We start from the raw sequence: 18,590 nt of genomic DNA on the forward strand, positions 1-18,590 counted from the left end.
AAAAAAGAAAACTATAGACTGATATCCTTGATGAACACAGATGCTAAAATCCTTCACAAAATATTAGCTAACCGAATCCAACAACATACCAAAAAGATAATCCACCATGATCAAGTGGGTTTCATATCAGGGATGCAGGGATGGTTTAACATGTGGAAGTCAATAAATGTGATATGGCACATAAACAGAATTAAAAACAAAAATCACATGATCATCTCAATAGATGCAGAAAAAGCATTCGACAAAATGCAGCATCACTTTATGATCCCTCTCAGCAAAACTGGCATACAAGGGACATACCTCAATGTAATAAAAGACATCTGTGACAAACCCACAGCCAACACAATACTGAATGGGGAAAAGCTGAAAGCATTCCCTCTGAGAACTGGAACAAGACAAGGATGCCCACTCTCACCACTCGTCTTCAACATAGTACTGGAAGTCCTGGCCACAGCAATCAGACAAGAGAAAGAAATAAAGGGCATCCAAATAAGTAAAGAGGAAGTGAAATTGTCACTATTTGCTGACGATATGATCATTTACCTCGAAAATCCTAAAGACTCCTCCAGAAAGCTCCTAGAACTGATAAAAGAATTCAGCAAAGTTTCTGGATACAAGATTAATGTATGCAAATCAGTAACTCTTCTATACACCAACAGCAACCAAGCAGAGAATCAAATCAAGAACTCAACCCTGGCCGGGCACGGTGGCTCACGCCTGTAATCCCAGCACTTTGGGAGGCCGAGGCAGGTGGATTACCTGAGGTCAGGAGTTCAAGACCAGCCGAGCCAACATGGTGAAACCCCGTCTCTACTGAAAATACAAAAATTAGCCAGGCATGGTGGCATACCCCCGTAATCCCGGCTACTCGGGAGGCTGAGGCAGGAGAACTGCTTGAGCCCAGGAGGCAGAGGTTGCAGTGAGCCGAGATTGTGGCACTGCACTCCAGCCTGGCCGACAAAGTGAGACTCTGTCTCAAAAAACATAATTAATAAATAAATAAATAAAATAAAAACTCAACCCCTTTTACAATAGCCAAAAATAAAATAAAATAAAATAAAATACTTAGGAATATACCTAACCAAGGAGTCGAAAGACCTCTACAAAGAAAACTACAAAACTGCTGAAAGAAATCATAGACGACACAAATAAATGGAAACACATCCCATGCTCATGGATGGGTAGAATCAATATTGTGAAAATGACCACACGGCCAAAAGCAATCTACAAATGCAATGCAATCCCCATCAAAATACCACCATCATTCTTCTCGGAATTAGAAAAAACAATTCTAAAATTCATATGGAACCAAAAAAGAATCCATATAGCCAAAGCAAGACTAAGCAAAAAGAACAAATCTGGAGGCATCACACTACCTGAATACAAACTATACTATAAGGCCATAGTCACCAAAACAGTGTGGTACTGGTATAAAAATAGGCACACAGACCAATGGAACAGAGTAGAGAACCCAGAAGTAAACCCAAATACTTATAGCCAACTGATCTTCGACAAAGGAAACAAAAACATAAAGTAGGGATTGTACATCCTTTTCAATAAATGGTGCTGGGATAATTGGCTAGCCATATGTAGGAGAATGAAACTGGATCCCTATCTCTCACCTTATACAAAAATCAACTCAAGATAGATTAAGGATTAAATCTAAAACCTGAAATTATAAAAATTCTAGAAGATAACAATGAAAAACCCTTCTAGACATTGGCTTAGGCAAGGATTTCATGGCCAAGAACCCAAAAGCAAATGCAATAAAAACAAAGATAAATAGTTAGGACTTAATTAAACTAAAGAGCTTTTGCACAGCACAAGGAAGTCAGCAGAGTAAACAGACAACCCACAGAGGAGAAAATCTTGACAATCTCTTTATCTGACAAATGACTAATAACCAGAATCTACAATGAACTCAAACAAATCAGTAAGAAAAAAACAATCTCATCAAAAAGTGGGCTAAGGACATGAATAGACAATTCTCAAAAGAAGATAAACAAATGACCAACAAATATATGAAAAAATGCTCAACACATCACTAATGATCAGGGAAATGCAAACCAAAACTACAATGCGATACCATCTTACTCCTGAAAGAATGGCCATAATCAAAAAATCAAAAAACAGTAGACGTTGGCATGGATGCAGTGATCAGAGAACACTTCTGCACTGCTGGTGGGAATGTAAACTAGTATAGCCACTATGGAAAACAGGGTGGAGATTCTTTGAAGAACTGAAAGTAGAACAACCATTTGATCTAGCAATCCCACTACTGGGTATCTACTCAGAGAAAAATAAGTCATTATACAAAAAAGATACTTGCACATGCATGTTTATAGCAGCACAATTCACAATTGCAAAATTGTGGAACCAACCCAAATGCCCATCAATCAACAAATGGATAAAGAAACTGTGAGATATATATATATATATATAAATGATGGAATACTACTCAGCCATAAAAAGGAATGGATTAACAGCATTTGCAGTGACCTAGAACAGACTGGAGACTATTACTGTAAGTAAAGTAACTCAGGAACGGAAAACCAAACATCGTGTGTTCTCACTGATATGTGGGAGCTAAGCTATGAGGATGCAAAGGCATAAGAATGATACAATGGACTTTGGTGACGAAGGTGAGGGATAAAAGACTACAAATATGGTTCAGTGTGTACTGCTCAGGTGATGGGTACACCAAAATCTCACATATCACCACTAAAGAACTTACTCATGTAACCAAATACCACCTGTACCCCAATAACTTACAGGAAAAAAAAGAAAGCTATGACAATAGAATAGCTAATTTAGGAACGTGAAAAACTCGTACTTACCAAGAGAGGAACAACAGACACCTGGGCCTACTTGAGGGTGGACGTTAGGAGGAGGGTGAGGCTCAAGAAAACACCAGAAAACACCCATCAGGTACTATGCTTATAACCTGGGTGACAAAATAATCTGTATGCTAAACCCCGGTGATACGTAATTTATTTATATGACAAACCTGCACATGTACCCCCAATCTAAAATAAAAGCTAACAACAACAACAAAACTGGAGCCTGGTGCGGTGGCTCATGCCTATAATCCCAGCACTTTGGAAGGCCAAGGTGGGCGGATCACCTGAGGTCGGGAGTTCAAGACCAGCCTGACCAACATGGAGAAACTCCATCTCTACTAAAAAGCAAAAATACAAAATTAGCCAGGCATGGTGGCAGGCGCCTGTAATCCCAGCTACTTGTGAGGCTGAGGCAGGAGAATTGCTTGAACCCAGGAGGCGGAGGTTGTGGTGAGCTGAGATCGTGCCATTGCACTCCAGCCTGGGCAACAAGAGTGAAACTCCGTCTCAAAAAAAAAAACACCATAAAACAAACAAACAAAAAAAAACCTGGGGAAAAAAAAGAGACCGTGTGGTATTGAGGAAGGGGCAGACACACACACAGATTGATGGAACAGAACAGAGAGCCCAGAAATAAACCCACATAAATATAGGCAATTGACTTTTGACAAAAGTGCAAAATCAATTCAGGAGAAAGATAGTCTTTTCAACAACAATGGTGCTCAAACAGTTAACTGCACATCTATTAGCAAAAAAATAAAAATAAACCTAGGTCTAAATCTCATACCTAATACACGGATTAACTTGAATGGATTACAGATCTAAAGGTAAAATGTAAAACTACACAAAATGTTAACAGAAAACCAGGAATATCTTGAATTTGACAAAGAGTTCTTATATATGACATCAAAAGCATGATCCATAAATGAAAAAAAGTGACAAATTGGACTAAATAAAAATTTAAAACTTTAGCTCTACAAAAAACACTATTAAGAAAAGCTAAGCCAAAAGTAGGAGAAAATATGCCCATGTAAGTTATCTGATAAAAGATTTAGATCTCAAAAACAAAATTTTTTAAAACAAAAATCTCAAAACTCATAGTAAGAATACAAACAATCCAATTTTTTTAAATGGGCAAAAGATTTCACCTCACAAAGATACACAGAAAGCACATGAAAAGATGTTAGACATTATTAGCCATTACAGAAATGCAAGCTGAAACCACAATGAGATACCACTACACACCTATTAGAATGGCTAAGATTAAAAAAAAAAAATTTAAACCTGACAATTCCAAGTGCTAATGAGGATATGGAGCACCTGAACTCGCATATGCTGCTGCACTCTCATACACTGCTGTTGGGAATGCGAAATGGTATAACCACTCTGAAAAACAGTTTGGTAGTTTCTTATAAAGGTAACATACATTTACTATATTACCCAGCAATCCTACTCTTCGGGATCAGCTTTGAGAAATAAAGGTAGGGTCACACAAAAACCTGTACATGAATGTTTGCAGCGGCACTATTCATAATCACCAGAAACTGGACATATTCCAAATGTTCTCCAACAGATGAACAGGTTGACAAACTGTTATATACAATGTTACATGCAATGGAACAGTTATATACAATACTACTCAGCAATAAAAAAGAACAATTGAAAAATATACAACATGGTTAAATCTCCAAGGCATTACGCTTAGCAAAAGATGTCAGTCTCAAAGGGTTATATAGTGTAGTATGATTCTACTTTTATGACATTCTGGAAAAGGTAACACCACAGGAATGGAGAACCAATCAGGTTTCCAGGGGCTGGGGATTAGGGAAAGTTTGACTGCAAAGGGACAGCAGGAGGGAGTGTTTTGGGGTAACGGAACTGTTCTGTATCCTGATTGTGGCATGGTTACACAAATCTATACATGTGTAAAAATTTAGAACTGTACACCAAGATTTGTTTCAATTTTACTGTTTGTAACATTTTTAAAATAAGAAAAAATAAAACAAAACCTGTTTAAAATGTTAAAAGGGAAAAATGAAACACTATCTTGGGTAGATAAAGAAGAAAGAAAAAAAGGAAAATAATTTTTGCCATTCATGAGCTAGAACTTGAAAATCTTTTCAAAGATTAGTTTTATTGAGCTTATTCTTGTGAAGGAAGTAGTGCTTTATTTGGCTGTAGTATTCTAACAGGAATACTATGGAAATGTAGTATTTCCACTAGGAAAGAGTACCTGCTTGTCCCAGGGGCACTGTGTATTGGCCCAAAGCCAAACTAGAGAATGCGGGGTTTCTGGTCCCTATATTTTGGCCATAAAAACACCACATACCCTCTTGTCCAAAATCTGGACTAGCATCCATAATCTATTTTTTGTTTTATATTTATTGATTGTGGTAAAATATACATAAAATTTACCATCTTAACCATGTTTTAAGTATACAAGTATGTAACATTAAATACCCGCATTGTGGTACAACCATCATTACTATAAATCTCCAGAACAATCTCATTTTCTCAAGCTGAAACTCTGTAGTCCTTAACCAGTAACTCTCCATTACCCATCTCTCACAACCCTTGATAGCCACTATTCTACTTTCTGTCTGTGAATTTGACTATTCTAGGTACCTCACATATATGGAATCACACAATGTTTGGCCTTTTGTGTTACCAACTTTCTCAAATTTTTACCTTCACTTTATTTTTAGTTGACACATAGTAACTGTACATATTTATGGGGTGCATAGTGATGTTTCAATTCATATAATATACAGTGATCAGATCAGGGTAAATAGCATATCCATAATCTCAAACATTTATCATTCCTTTGTTGAGCACCAATGCTCTGAACTCTACAGATCCACACTGGATTTTTCCTAACACTCCCAAAGTCAGCATTCAATTCCCACAAATAAAGAGTTCTTTCTAGGTTCTAGGATTAAACTATGGAAGGAAAAAAAAAAACTGGAAAGGCCTGACAACTCAACATCCATATAAAAGAAGCAGTGCCTATAAGGAGCTAATGGTTCTAGCATCCTGACTAGAAAAGAAACATACACACTCCTTCCTCTCTGGGAATGAGTTTTTTTCCTTGAGATTTTACAACAGATTGCATTGAGTATTAAACACATTGCTCTTTTTAAAACAAAAAAACAAAAAAAAAAAACACCTTTCTCTGAGCACCACCCTTGGCAAAGATAGGGCTCCAGGGCAGAGCCCAAGTGGGGCAGATAAGTCACATCCCCATTTGATTGCTGAGCCTCAGCACTGGAACCAGCAGGCAGCCTGTGGAGAAGCACGAGGTGAAAGACAAGGCAACTAGCTAGGAACAAAGCACATCAGCCCCCAAGGGTCAGACTTTAATTTTAATCTAATTAAAATTAAAATGGAAAACACTCATATCTAATTAATAGCAAATCTTTGATATCCACTCATAACACAAAGAGGAATTTATTTTCTTTGACCTATAAAGCTTTTGAGCAATTTCTAATGCCAGAAGTCTACCTTAAGATCCCAAAATAAGTCTTACCCCTTGGGCACTTATGGGTGACGTTTCCTGCATGAGTCAGAAAAAAAAAAAAAAAAGGCCTCCTTAGGTAAGTGAAACATTCATATGATCACTGTACTTTGTTTCCCTACTACACTACTTAATCATTCAGTCTGTGCACTTAGTAAAACCTTTCTTGGGTTTTACACAACCCTCTCCTGCATTTCTAGAGACAAGGAAGAAGAAATCATACAAACAAAAAGATGGTTAAGAAATAAGAAAAATCTATAGGTCTACTAAAATATTACTTGCATGAGAACATCCAGATTAATAAAACAGATTGCTGTCATTCAGTTAAGTGGTCTTTATGGACTTTCCTCATCCCAGGCTACCTTAAGAATGCCTTTCCAAGAGACTATTGTATAACAGTTCTTAATTTCTGTTACTTTGAGCATTCAAACTAGGAGAGAGGTATGCACTTATAATGGGATTGCACAGAGAATCTCCTAATAGAATTACTGTAAGGGTGCTTTACATCCCTAAATAGAGTGCTGAATTTATTAACATCTTGTACATGAACTGTGCCTGCTCTACTGGTTCCACAGCAAACCATGGGGACTTCTGCCAAATGTCTGAGTGCAAACTGTGGTAAATGTAATGGAATTTGCAAGAACTCAGTAACTTTCATGGTAAGAAGAAAAATAATTTTAACAAACTAAATGAGATTTTTAAATTGCATTAAATTTCTGATTTTTTTTTCTCTTGGTGTATTCTATTATGATGATGTCCATGTTCTGACAATCCAATAACGCTTTATTTTTTCTTATTCGAAGATCATTTCTGAAGAAAAAGGGCAGTAGCAGAACCCAAGCTCCCTGAGCTCCACCTTTGCTCTAAGTTACCACTGTATACTGAAGTGGTACGTCAGGGCCCTCTGGTCACCGTCTTGTACCCCAGCTATACCAAGATCACGCAAGTCAAGTCTGACATTTTTCATCCATAGCCTAAGATTAAGTACCTGAAACAGAACACAACATCACTGGCTCATAAGGCCTTTTCTTTCCCTCTGCTTTCACCTACTAGAATCCTTTCAGTTACTAACTTTAACTCAGCCTGCAATTTCAAATACTATGGCTGTCATGAAGCACATGGAACATAAACAAACGATCAAAAAATGAAATATACTGAGTTTTGGTGAGGACAGAGGAGTCATTTACCAAGTCTATAAAAAGGTACAGAATTCTTGTTTCTTTATCCTCCAAACTGAAGGTTAGTTGAGAATGCCAAGGAAAATGACAAGTTAAGTGTCTATGAATGGACAGAATGTAAAACTCCAAAACAAGGGTAGAGACCCACAAACAAAGATTCAATCATCTTTATCAGTGAAAGCTTAGATAATAAAGTTCAGAAGATTCAGGTTTTCCTACAAGAAATAACATTAAAAGCTTAAGAAAACCCTCTGCAGAGAAACAATTAGAAAATTAGAAATAAAGAGAGCTTGTTAACCAAAATGCTATGGACCAGACTACCATGTATTACAGAACATACTTCCCCAGATTTTCAAAATAGGAGATTCTCTATCTCTAATCTTCAAAACAGTAAAATAAAATAATCTTTATTCCCTCTCTCTTTCTTCCACGTAAAGTCATTCACTGAGTTCTACTGAGTGAGTCTTCCTATAAACTATTTCTTACATTAGAAAAATGTTAAACACACACATTTACACACAGTTCTGCTGAGTCTTCCTATAAACTAGTTCTTACATTAGAAAAAATGTTAAACACACACATTCATGTAACACACATATACAAAGTTATATTTACTTTCCTTCCTTCCCATCCTTATCACCACTATACTACTCCAACCCTTCATCACTACACAGCTGGGACAAATCAAAGAGCCAGCTAAGTAGATGTCCATTCCTTGCTCTATTCCATCCAATTAGACTGCTGCCCAATATTCCTAAAACACAACAGCATAGCTTCGATCATCTGTCACTCTATACTCTCGAAATTCTACATTCTCCATGTCATGAATGAAACTTCAAAAAGTCATTAATATTTGGCTAATTCTATCCTATCTTCGCAGGCTTATCTGCCACAAGGAGATTCTCACTGCTCCCCCAAAACACTTTGTACATGCTTGCCTTCTCACTTTGGCTCACACTGTTCTACCCAGCCATTCTGTAAAGCCCAGCTCAAATCATGCTTCTTCCATCAACCTGTCTCTAATCATACCAGCTTGAAATGCTCTCTCTTTCCTAAAAAAAATCAATTTATTAACTATACCATTTATTTAGCAATAAATCCTTTTCAACTTTTTAATCATCAACCATTATGAAAATCTTTTATTTAATATCTTGTGTTTATGACTTATTTCACAAAATAAATAAGTTCCTAGAACATAAGGTCTATCTATCTTTTATATATCCAATAGTTGCTACTCGCTAAATATTTGTTGACTGATGTGGTCAAGACAGGTGATTTAGAGTTCACTCACAGACAGCAACGAACCAATAGTTCTCAAGGCTATGTCTCCCCCTGCACTTTTATTTTTAACAGATAATTCTATAAGGAAAACTCTAAAAGCAATGTAGGTTAGTAGGAAAGGCTGCTTCAGCCCAAACAAACTTCGTACATTAAATAAGCCAAGAAATTAGAATATAAATTTTAGTAAGAAAAATAAAACAGAGGGATTATGTATTTCTTAAGGAAAAGGGGTAATTAATTGATCTAAGATGATCTAAAATGAGAGTCCAAATCCCCAAATTATTTTAAGTCTTCCTTAAAAGACAATGGAAATAATTGTGTGAGGAGCAGGGGGAGATAATATGTATATGAGTATGTATGCATGCAGGAAGCATTACAAGAGAAATTAGTAACAGTAACTGCCATTATGGAGTGCATACTGCATGACTGGGAGACAGTAAAAGAAGACTTAACTTCGAACTTTTTGATTTTTGAATTCTGTGCCTCTGTTAAATATTCAAACAAATATTTCAAGACATAGAATGGAAGAGAAACTGTCAACAGAGCCTTCTGAGAAAATGTTTTTGTATTATGTGACTAAAAATCAAGAGGAAATGAAAGAAATGTTTAAGAATATTACTACATTTTTTTCCATAAAGCAAGAAAATATTATCCAGTTTTCTCAGTGCAGAGATCAGATAAAGAAAGCAATTTGCAGCAAAGTTCTAGCAGAGCTAAGGATAAAATAAAACTAAACAACAACAAAACCACCTTCCTAAGGTTCTGAGCCCTGTCCAGCAGATGAGAATATGGTTCAGTAATATGGAGGTGTACCCAAAGGAATTGTCGGAGGGGAGTGAATACCTACTTTTAAAATATGAGCAGTTCCCCACGTTCACACCCAAATCCCCTTGCCCATTTTCACTCTATCATTCACCTTCTTTTGCTTTCTCCCTATGATGATTCGTCACACTCTAAACACTTTCTTCCCTCCCTATTACAATACTCATTTTAAAAAGTGACTAATTATCTTCAAGACATGTTTCCTACAAACAAGGCATTATGCTTCCTTATAGTATTCACCAAATCATAGGAAATCCAATTGAGAAGTCTGTAGCAAATGTGATTTCTGGGTATTCTGACCTCTGAGAATGCCCTACCAGTCTTATTTGCAACCTGCTTGATTTTTTTTCTGCAATTTAATAATGCATCAACTTTTTAAATTTAAAAGCATTCAGCTTCCTGCAAAGATAAAAAGACAGTAGTGAATGTAACACAAAAGCCTGTTGCCTTATCCTTAATTGAGGAATTAATCCTGAAACAAGGAGCTAAATATATAATAAATTAAACCCTACTTGTTTACAGGGTTGTTGCTCAGTAAAATGAAAGAAAAATGCTATTTATACCAGCTTGCAGTGGGCATTAAACTTTTAGAGGCTCGGCCTTCAACTGTCTATACTATTAAAATAAAGAGAGAAGAATAGATCAAATATGAGGTGCTTTTTCATTGACAAAGTAGTTGCCATCTCTTCCTTTATCAATCATTATCTAAAAAGTAAAAGTAACATTTTAATTTTGACTTTTTCTCCCTTCCAAAGTTCACGCTGGTAGAAATGCTAATGATCAGTTAAGTGCTCATAATGGAGGAAAAAGGAGAAAAATAAATAACTGTGTAATTCACCGGTTGATGATCCATCCCTGGATAAATAAGCATCCACATTTCTCTAACATTCCTACTCCCCAGGAACCCAAAAAAAATTATAACACAAAAACTGCACTAATCAGCTGAATATGAAAGGAGCCTGCGAATGTGCCTTTGGAGGGAGTTCATTGCTTTCCACTTCCAGATCCTGGGACACGCCCAGTGAACACAGGATGTCTACCATCAATAGCGAATATAAAGTGATCTAAATCTCTCCATCGCCTATTTTAGTCAACCCACCCCACTCAACTCCTTCCAGGATCAAGAGAGCTTCAGTACCAAACTAAAAGTACCTCTCAGACTCTCAGGCTTCTGGCTGTTATTTCATTCTATTCTCCTCAGTATGATATATCTCCATATGCCCAAGGAAAATCTTAACTATTATCCTCTTTTACCTTTGTAGTACTTCTAGCCCAAAGTCCTCCCAGAACTTCTTTGGCCCCAACTTGCTGCCCGCACCCATCACCAATCCCCAGCATATTCTGTTCTCTGAGTCTCACACCAGTTTCAGCCTTGCATAAGCAAAGAAGTCCAGGTAACAGTGGTCATAATTCCCTACAGTCCTGGTTACAACCTAGGTTGGCAATGGGAGAGCTTTCATGAATAGCCAACTATATGTGTTTACATGAAAGAGACATGGAGAAAGATAAGCAGACACCAAGATATGACCTTTTTAAAAGTAGCTAGGATAGCTGCAGAAGGAACAGAAGTGCGTTACTTCAGCGCCTCCTGTTTTCATCCATATTCTACTTACTGATACATCTTCTGTTAATTTCCCCTCATCCTTCCTGCTTCCAAAATGCTTTCCTTCAAAGGCACTTTTGCCCTCCCTCTGTCTATCCCAGAATCTTTCATTATGCCCACTCACTGAGATATGTTTAGCTACCTAGGTTAATGAAAATTTCTTAAAATAAAACTAAAATTGTTCACATTACTTGGTTATATGAACATCAGAATATAACACCATTTAATAGAAAAAAGTCATTAAACATGAGTCGACCAACCTAGGTACCAGTCTCCACTACACCAGGTAGATAGTCCTTAGCCTGGACAACTTCCTTCCTTAAGCTCTTCGATACTCAGTTTCTTCAGTTATAAAATGGGTAGGATATTTGCCTTACCTCCTTTTCAATCGACTGATAGAAGGATTTTGAAAGTTTTTATAAATAGACAAACACAGAGTAACATTTACCAAAGGTGGCAGGTCACCTATGAGACCCATACAAATAAAGCAGTTCAAAGACTATACAGTGGGGAAACGTAAAACCAACTGAAGACAAAACCAACTCAAAACATGTATAATCACTGACCACAATGTAAAAATCCAGCTCAAGTCAGCATACGGCAGGCCTCAGCCTTTGAGTCCATTTCACCTTCAGATCCCAGGCTACAGCTAAAAACAGCCCAGCTGCCTGCCAGCTGGAGAGTGCCAAAGCATTCCTTTTGGGTAGAGAGTCCTATTCTAGTGTAGTTTGGGAATGGACAACGCAAGAGTTACTTTGGTAACCACATTTGCACTGTGTTGGTGGAAGCCAGCACAGCAATTGTACAGTAAAACTTTTCTTAGCAATGTCCATCCAAGTTAGGGTACCTACAGGTTCCATCCTCTATGCCAGACTGAAGATAAAGCAACCATCTGCTTTTCAGACTACTGAAATTCAATACAGTACATATATACCATGTCAAATACATATATAAATACACATTAAGCTGCCAAATCCCTAGAGGAAAAGGGGCTAATATATATTAAGCACTACGTGTCAGAAACCATAAGGAAACACAGATTTCATTTAATCTCCACAAATACCCTGCAATGTAGGTATTATTATTCCCACTTTTATAGATAGGAACACTGAAGCTCCAACAGATTAAATAACTTGCCCAAGGTCACAAAGCTAATACGTAGCAGAGTCAGGATTTGAATCCAGTTCTGTCTGATTCCAAAGCCCATACTGCCTCTGACATTTTCTTCTCAATGGTGTAACTATAGCAACCTTCTTGTATTTTCATTTCACCTTAATCTCTAACATAGTACTTAAATACATGTCCTGGCTGTGTCTCTATTAACTTCACAAAGGGATAATTTTTCCAGAAACCTTCTCCTTTGTCTTTTCTTTGCCTGCATTTACTTCCCATTCTTGCACAAACTATTCTTTTTTAGGTTAAATCACTGGGCTGGCCCTAACCAGACTGCCATACATTTCAGCAATTAACAAACTTATAGAGTAAAAGTTCTGTTTCCTTCAACACCTTAATAGCCACAGTTTTTGAGCACAGTATTACTATTTAAGCTGGTGCTCACCAGCTTAGACAGGCATTGTACTAGTGTTCAGAACAGTGCCTTATACATAGTAGGTGCGGAGTGAGACTATTTGTTGATTCATTGACTAAGAAAAGGTTTATTTATTCCTCAGTTAATGTGCTAAATACAAACAGACTTTATAGAAGTCCAATTCTATGAGTGAATTCTTTCACATTAAAGTTTTTTTGGAACATTTCTTTTTTTTTTTTTTTTTTTTTTTTTTTGAGACGGAGTCTCGCTCTGTCGCCCAGGCTGGAGTGCAGTGGCCGGATCTCAGCTCACTGCAAGCTCCGCCTCCCGGGTTTACGCCATTCTCCTGCCTCAGCCTCCAGAGTAGCTGGGACTACAGGCGCCCGCCACCTCGCCCGGCTAGTTTTTTTTTTTTTTTTTTGTATTTTTTAGTAGAGACAGGGTTTCACCATGTTAGCCAGTATGGTCTCGATCTCCTGACCTCGTGATCCGCCCGTCTCGGCCTCCCAAAGTGCTGGGATTACAGGCTTGAGCCACCGCACCTGGCCTTTTTGGAACATTTCTAAAGGATTAAGAAAAAGGTAAATTGAAATACAACAATCTGTTTAAGTCCCTAAATGACTAGCTAGTGAACTATAAAATTAAGAGCTTAAAGGGCTCAGTTTTAAAATACTGTCATTCTGGATAACTTTACAAGTGCTTCTTTCCCTCTCTATGGGAAATAAAAAAGACTGGAAAAACATAATAAAACACAGATAATTGTTTTGCTTATGGTAAAAGCAAAGGTGGTAAGGATGGTAAAACTAGGGACGACTTTTTCCCTCTGTTTTTACATATATTAAAATTTTTCTGCAATAAGTATGCATATTTTTAATTATGGTAACTGATCTCACTCTGGATAAACTTTGGATTTTTAACACTTTATAGTATAGCTTTATTGTCCTTAGATATAATCCATAGGAATTGAATATTCATTAATTCAAGCATGTGCCTTCCAGAACAATTTGTTACATAATACCAGCACATTAAAGATAATTATTTTTCTTTCCATTCACAGAATGTTTTTCTTGCTTTAGGTGGACATGTCTATTTTTGCATTCTTTTCAACTAAGTGCACGTTTCTTGTATATTCTCTACAGAACAATAATTCTCAATTTTTTCTTGGAAACAAGCATAAGAATGGCATTTGCCCCTGATATAGCCCTAATTTATATGTCTTTCAACTTTATGTATATTACTTTTTCAATTAGATTAAAATATTTTGATCACAGTGGAATCCAAATGGAATGAGCTACATTATGTGGCATTAAGTTCCCTACCAATGGATGTATTCAAAGCAAAGATCTCCCATAAAGGAGATTCCTGTATTGGATGGGAGGTGGTACCAGGTGAATTTTATGGCCTCCTTCCTATTTTATGATTTTAAAATAGTTTTTTGGACAAATCTACTTTAGTAATACTGATCTCTGCTGTGTCAAGTGCCTTGCCCTGTTCACTATTCAAATCAACCCAGAGAACATGCTCTTCTGATCCAGTTTAATTTAGTCAGCTATCAGATTACTTCTTGTGGAGACCAAGAATATTAACAGTTGCTTGCTATTTGAAATGACTGAAGTGTGCTGAAATGATGCAGTCAGCAAAATGTCACTATGGCTTACATATGGATCTGTTGCAGCCTGTAAAACATTGTCTCCATGAGGGATAGCCAAAATGAAGAGCTATGTGGGAGTAATAAAATATGATAACTAGGCCTTCAACCTCAAGTACAAACCCAGCTGCGCATGTACATACACATCCACGGGAAAGTCTGCTGATAATAAAAAGCAAAGAAAAACCCAATCGTGTCCAGTGTGTGTGCACTTCGCCGCAGGACTGGTCGAGGAACTGTCCTTTCAGCACCACAGCAAGAAACCCGAGTACAAGCCTAAACAGAGGCAACCCAAAGCTGGACCAGGAGAAAAATTTGTTAAGGGTCCTACAAGGAAAGCAACAGCAACCGGATGGTTGTTTTTAAGGATGCTGTATTCCACTTGATTATCCTTTATTAATTTAAAACAAAATCCTCCAAGGATTTTGATAAAAGTTGACAAAACCCCAAATGAAAACCAAAGCTGCTCAAACTGAAGCCAAGAAACCAATAACTGACCTGCACCATTATGAACTGCTTTGCAATACCCACCGCCAGCTCTACTCAGAAACACAACACATTTACATATACCCTGAATCAGATGTTCAGAGAACACGGAACACGCTTGCAGCCCTCTCCAGGGAGGACCTCAATTTCTAGGACAGGGAATGCGTGCTGAACACCAAAGGATCACTACCCACAACCACCACCCCACCAACCAGCAACCAAATCCTCTTTCAGGGAGAAATGAAGGCCTTATGGGTCATGAGTTCCAAAGAAAAATGCTGCAGTATTTCAAGAACCAGGTTACATGTAATGTGCTACAAAGCTTTCAGCATTTTAAGTCTGATTCCCCCAAGATTCCTACCAGGATGATATCGTGTAGTAATGTTATCCAGCCATTTGCATTACAAATAAAAAAAATTTTTTTTGAGAAAAAAAGCACAATATCCCCCCCCCCCCCGCCATATCTTCTAATGCACGTGGAGAAAAGAGAAGTGCAGAGGGATTTTGAGATAGTGAAAAACCTACCACACCCGATATCTCCATTGGAAAGCTAAAACATCCCCCAGCCCTAACACACTGCTACCTCTCTCTAAAGGCTCTCCAGGTTCAAACTTGAGAAAACAGTTATAAAAAGCACTCTCCCCCTTTACCCCCAAAGCCCCCACCCACACTTCCTGCTTCCATCCCTGACTCTCCGGTGCCCACTGTGCATGAAAAGCAGTTTTCCTTGTGTGGCAGAGCTTGCTCCATGCTAATTATTTCTCCCTCCCCCTGAATTTAGCCAGATGCAATCCAAAGTTTCTTCTACCCTCCCCCCAAACAGATGACATCCATTTATTATGAACGCTGATGCAGAATCTTGGAATCTCTGCAAATAAAATGTATTCCCCCATGCTTCAAAAACTGCAGTGTAAGTGAGGAAGAGGGCATAGGGTGGAGTAGTTGGATGCAATGCATGGTTTGAAGAATCCTATTTATTGGGCTGAAAAATGGTTCCCATTCCATCCCAATTCGAAGCTGGGGCCCCTGAAAGGGTCTGACAGTCCTGGCTAACCCCGGGAAAGTTAGCCAAGTCTCCACCGGTGGTTGCTGCTGGCAACGGAGGGGATGGAGCTGAGCTCTCAGGAGAAATTGCAGAGGCTTTGCGGTGCCCCAAAGTACCAAGTGAGAACTAGAGAGGAGGGTCCAAGCCCACGGAGGTGGGCAAACAGTCCTGTACCCCAACGCTAACAAGAAGCCAAGGGTGCTGCTGATGATGGTAAGGTGGGGGAGGGAGAGAAGAGGAACAAGCTCTGCATCGGGTGGCACAGGGGTGGGGGTGGGGGTGGGGGTGGAATGGGGGAAGGAGATATTCTCAAAGTGATGTGCTTCCAAATGCAGGGATCCTAGCCTGCCAAGGAAGGTCCCGGGAGCCCCCATCACAATCCCAGAGCACCCTGTTGGGAGGGGGACGAATGCATCCGAGTAAAGGACAGAGGGAGTCGGGAGTGCTGGCTGCCGGAAGAACCCAGGAGCCCTTGGCTTCTGCAGTTTTTAGCAATGTGAAGCCGGGTGAGGGAGAAGGATGCAGCAAGACATGGGGGAGGGGTAGAGCTGAGGGGCAGCTGTAGGAAGATCCCGACAGCGCTGCCCTTCCCAGTGCAAGCCGGCTAGGGGCCCCAACTCTGCCCCGGCACTGGGGGAGGGGTGGGGGGCTGCACCGCGGAAGGGGCACCAAGGACGGGCCGTGTCCCTCATTGTAGCCAAGACGGAGAGAGCAGGGTGTCCGGGGTGGGGACTGGTGGTCCTCAGTTGTCCTAAGAGACCCCCGGTACACACGGTAGAAGGAAGCAAGACTTCCAAACACCCGTCCAAAACAAGGAGAGCAGAACCCCAGCTCCACGGCCCGTCGAGCCCCGCCGCGCACTCTGCGGCAAAGCCCCTGACTGGAGACGGGCGAGCCCCGCTCAAGGGTCCCGAGGTGAGAAGGGAAACCCGGAGGGCAGGAAGCAGCGCCAGGGCGGGGGCTCTGGGGCGACTTACGGCAGCGGCGGCGGCGAGGGAGGCAGCGGCGGCCCTAACGCGGGGCCCGGGAGGCGCGGCCGGACTGCAAAGGTGCCGAGGCTGCGGCGGGCGGGACTGCGGTGGGCGCCATCTTGGAGCGCTCCCCGCGCCCGCCCCCCGCACCGCCCGACTCCTTGCATAATTGATGACTCGCGCCCGCCGCGCGCCACCGCGCGCGCGCCCCGCTCGCCGGGCCCCCTGCCCGCCCCGCCCCCGCGCCGACCCCTCCGCGCGCTCCCCCCGCCCGGGCCGGCCCCCGCCCGCACGCGCCGCCGCCACCACCGCCACCGCCGCCGCCCCCGCGCTTCGCGCTCGCCCGCCCGCGCCCCCGCGGCCCACCTACCCCTGCAGGGCGCGCCACCTCGCCCGCTCGCCCGCAGCGCGCCGCCCGCCCGCTGGCTCTCAAGCCCGCGTCCCCGCGCCGCCGGGAGCTGATCAGGGGCAAGAGGGAGCAGGGCGCCGGCAGGGGGCGCCGCCCGGGAGCGCCAGCGAGCGTCCCCGGGCCCGCCTCCGCGACACCCCCGCTGAGCCGCCGGGAGGGGCCGCGGGCTGAGGGCCCGGACCCGCCGCGAGACGCCGGCTGGCTGCCCGCCAGCGCCGGGCGGCGAGACCCGAAAGCTGTCGTGGTGACTCGCGTGCTCCGTGGCCCACGTCAGTGCCAAGTCTTACCTTTCTCCTGCCCCGCAGCAGTGCCGCTCTCAGTGAAGTTTCTGACATCCAAAAGCACAGGGAACTCAATTTACAGGATCTTGGGCCCACTGAAAAAATCAAGTCAATCAGCGGCAGGTGGAGGCTCGTGTTTCAGCCCACAGAGACCTATTGCTAGGAGAGGGGAGGCGCTGCCTCCCTGACAGCCCCCAGGCCACCTTAGTCTTTCCGATCCTCAGTCTGTCCATCTATAAAGTAGGCATGAGCGTTTCAAACACTCACTCCACCCTCACTCCAGGATCTAGGTAAGGAGTGCCAGAGCTCTTGGCACTTTACTGTGCCTCTCCTCTACTTAATATTTTCCTACCACCAATCACAAGAGGGAAAGAGGGTGTAACAACCTCTCCAGACCTCAATGTTCTCGTCTGTAAAAGGAAACAATCATAGTAGCAACCTGATAAACTTCTTGTTTGTATTAACGGGGAGAATGCACTTCACACATTGCTGACACAGCCTGGCACACGGTATGGTTATCACATAATGTGCCCTCTACGATACATTTAAAATTCGCTTTACTGGAGTATATTTGCATGTGTTTAGATTGTACAATTTTGACATATGTGTACATTCATGAAACCATCACCACCAAGGTAATGAACACACCCATCACCTCCAAAAATTTCTCCGTGTGCTTCTTTGTAATCACTCCCTGCATCGCTCGCCCCCACACACCCTCTCCAGGCAACCACTGATCTTCTTTCTATTACTGTACATTGGTTTGCATTTTCCGGAATTTTAAATAAATGGAATCATACAGTACAAACTCTCTTTTTTGTATGGCTTCTTCTACTCGGCATAATCGTTTTGAGATTATTCAGTCGTTGCCTATCAAGAGTTCCTTTCTACTGCTTAGTGGTATTCTTTATGGGGATACACCACAATGTGTTTATTCAATCACCTGTTGATGACATTTAGGTTATTTCCAGTGTTTGCCTATTA

The 18,590-nt window shown here is 41.0% G+C and overlaps 1 protein-coding gene across 1 annotated transcript in view; it reads right to left on the bottom strand.

Moving 5' to 3' along the window:
* Positions 1-18,020, bottom strand: part of SCN8A (sodium voltage-gated channel alpha subunit 8) — a 212,584-nt gene extending 194,564 nt beyond the window's left edge. The window contains exon 1 of the mRNA XM_010374004.2: positions 17,613-18,020. The gene's annotated coding sequence lies outside the window, so the exon portion shown is untranslated. The remainder of the gene's footprint in view (positions 1-17,612) is intronic.
* Positions 18,021-18,590: the final 570 nt, after the last annotated feature.

Source organism: Rhinopithecus roxellana, chromosome 10 (assembly GCF_007565055.1).
Source record: "Rhinopithecus roxellana isolate Shanxi Qingling chromosome 10, ASM756505v1, whole genome shotgun sequence".
Classification (NCBI taxonomy): Eukaryota; Metazoa; Chordata; class Mammalia; order Primates; family Cercopithecidae; genus Rhinopithecus; species Rhinopithecus roxellana.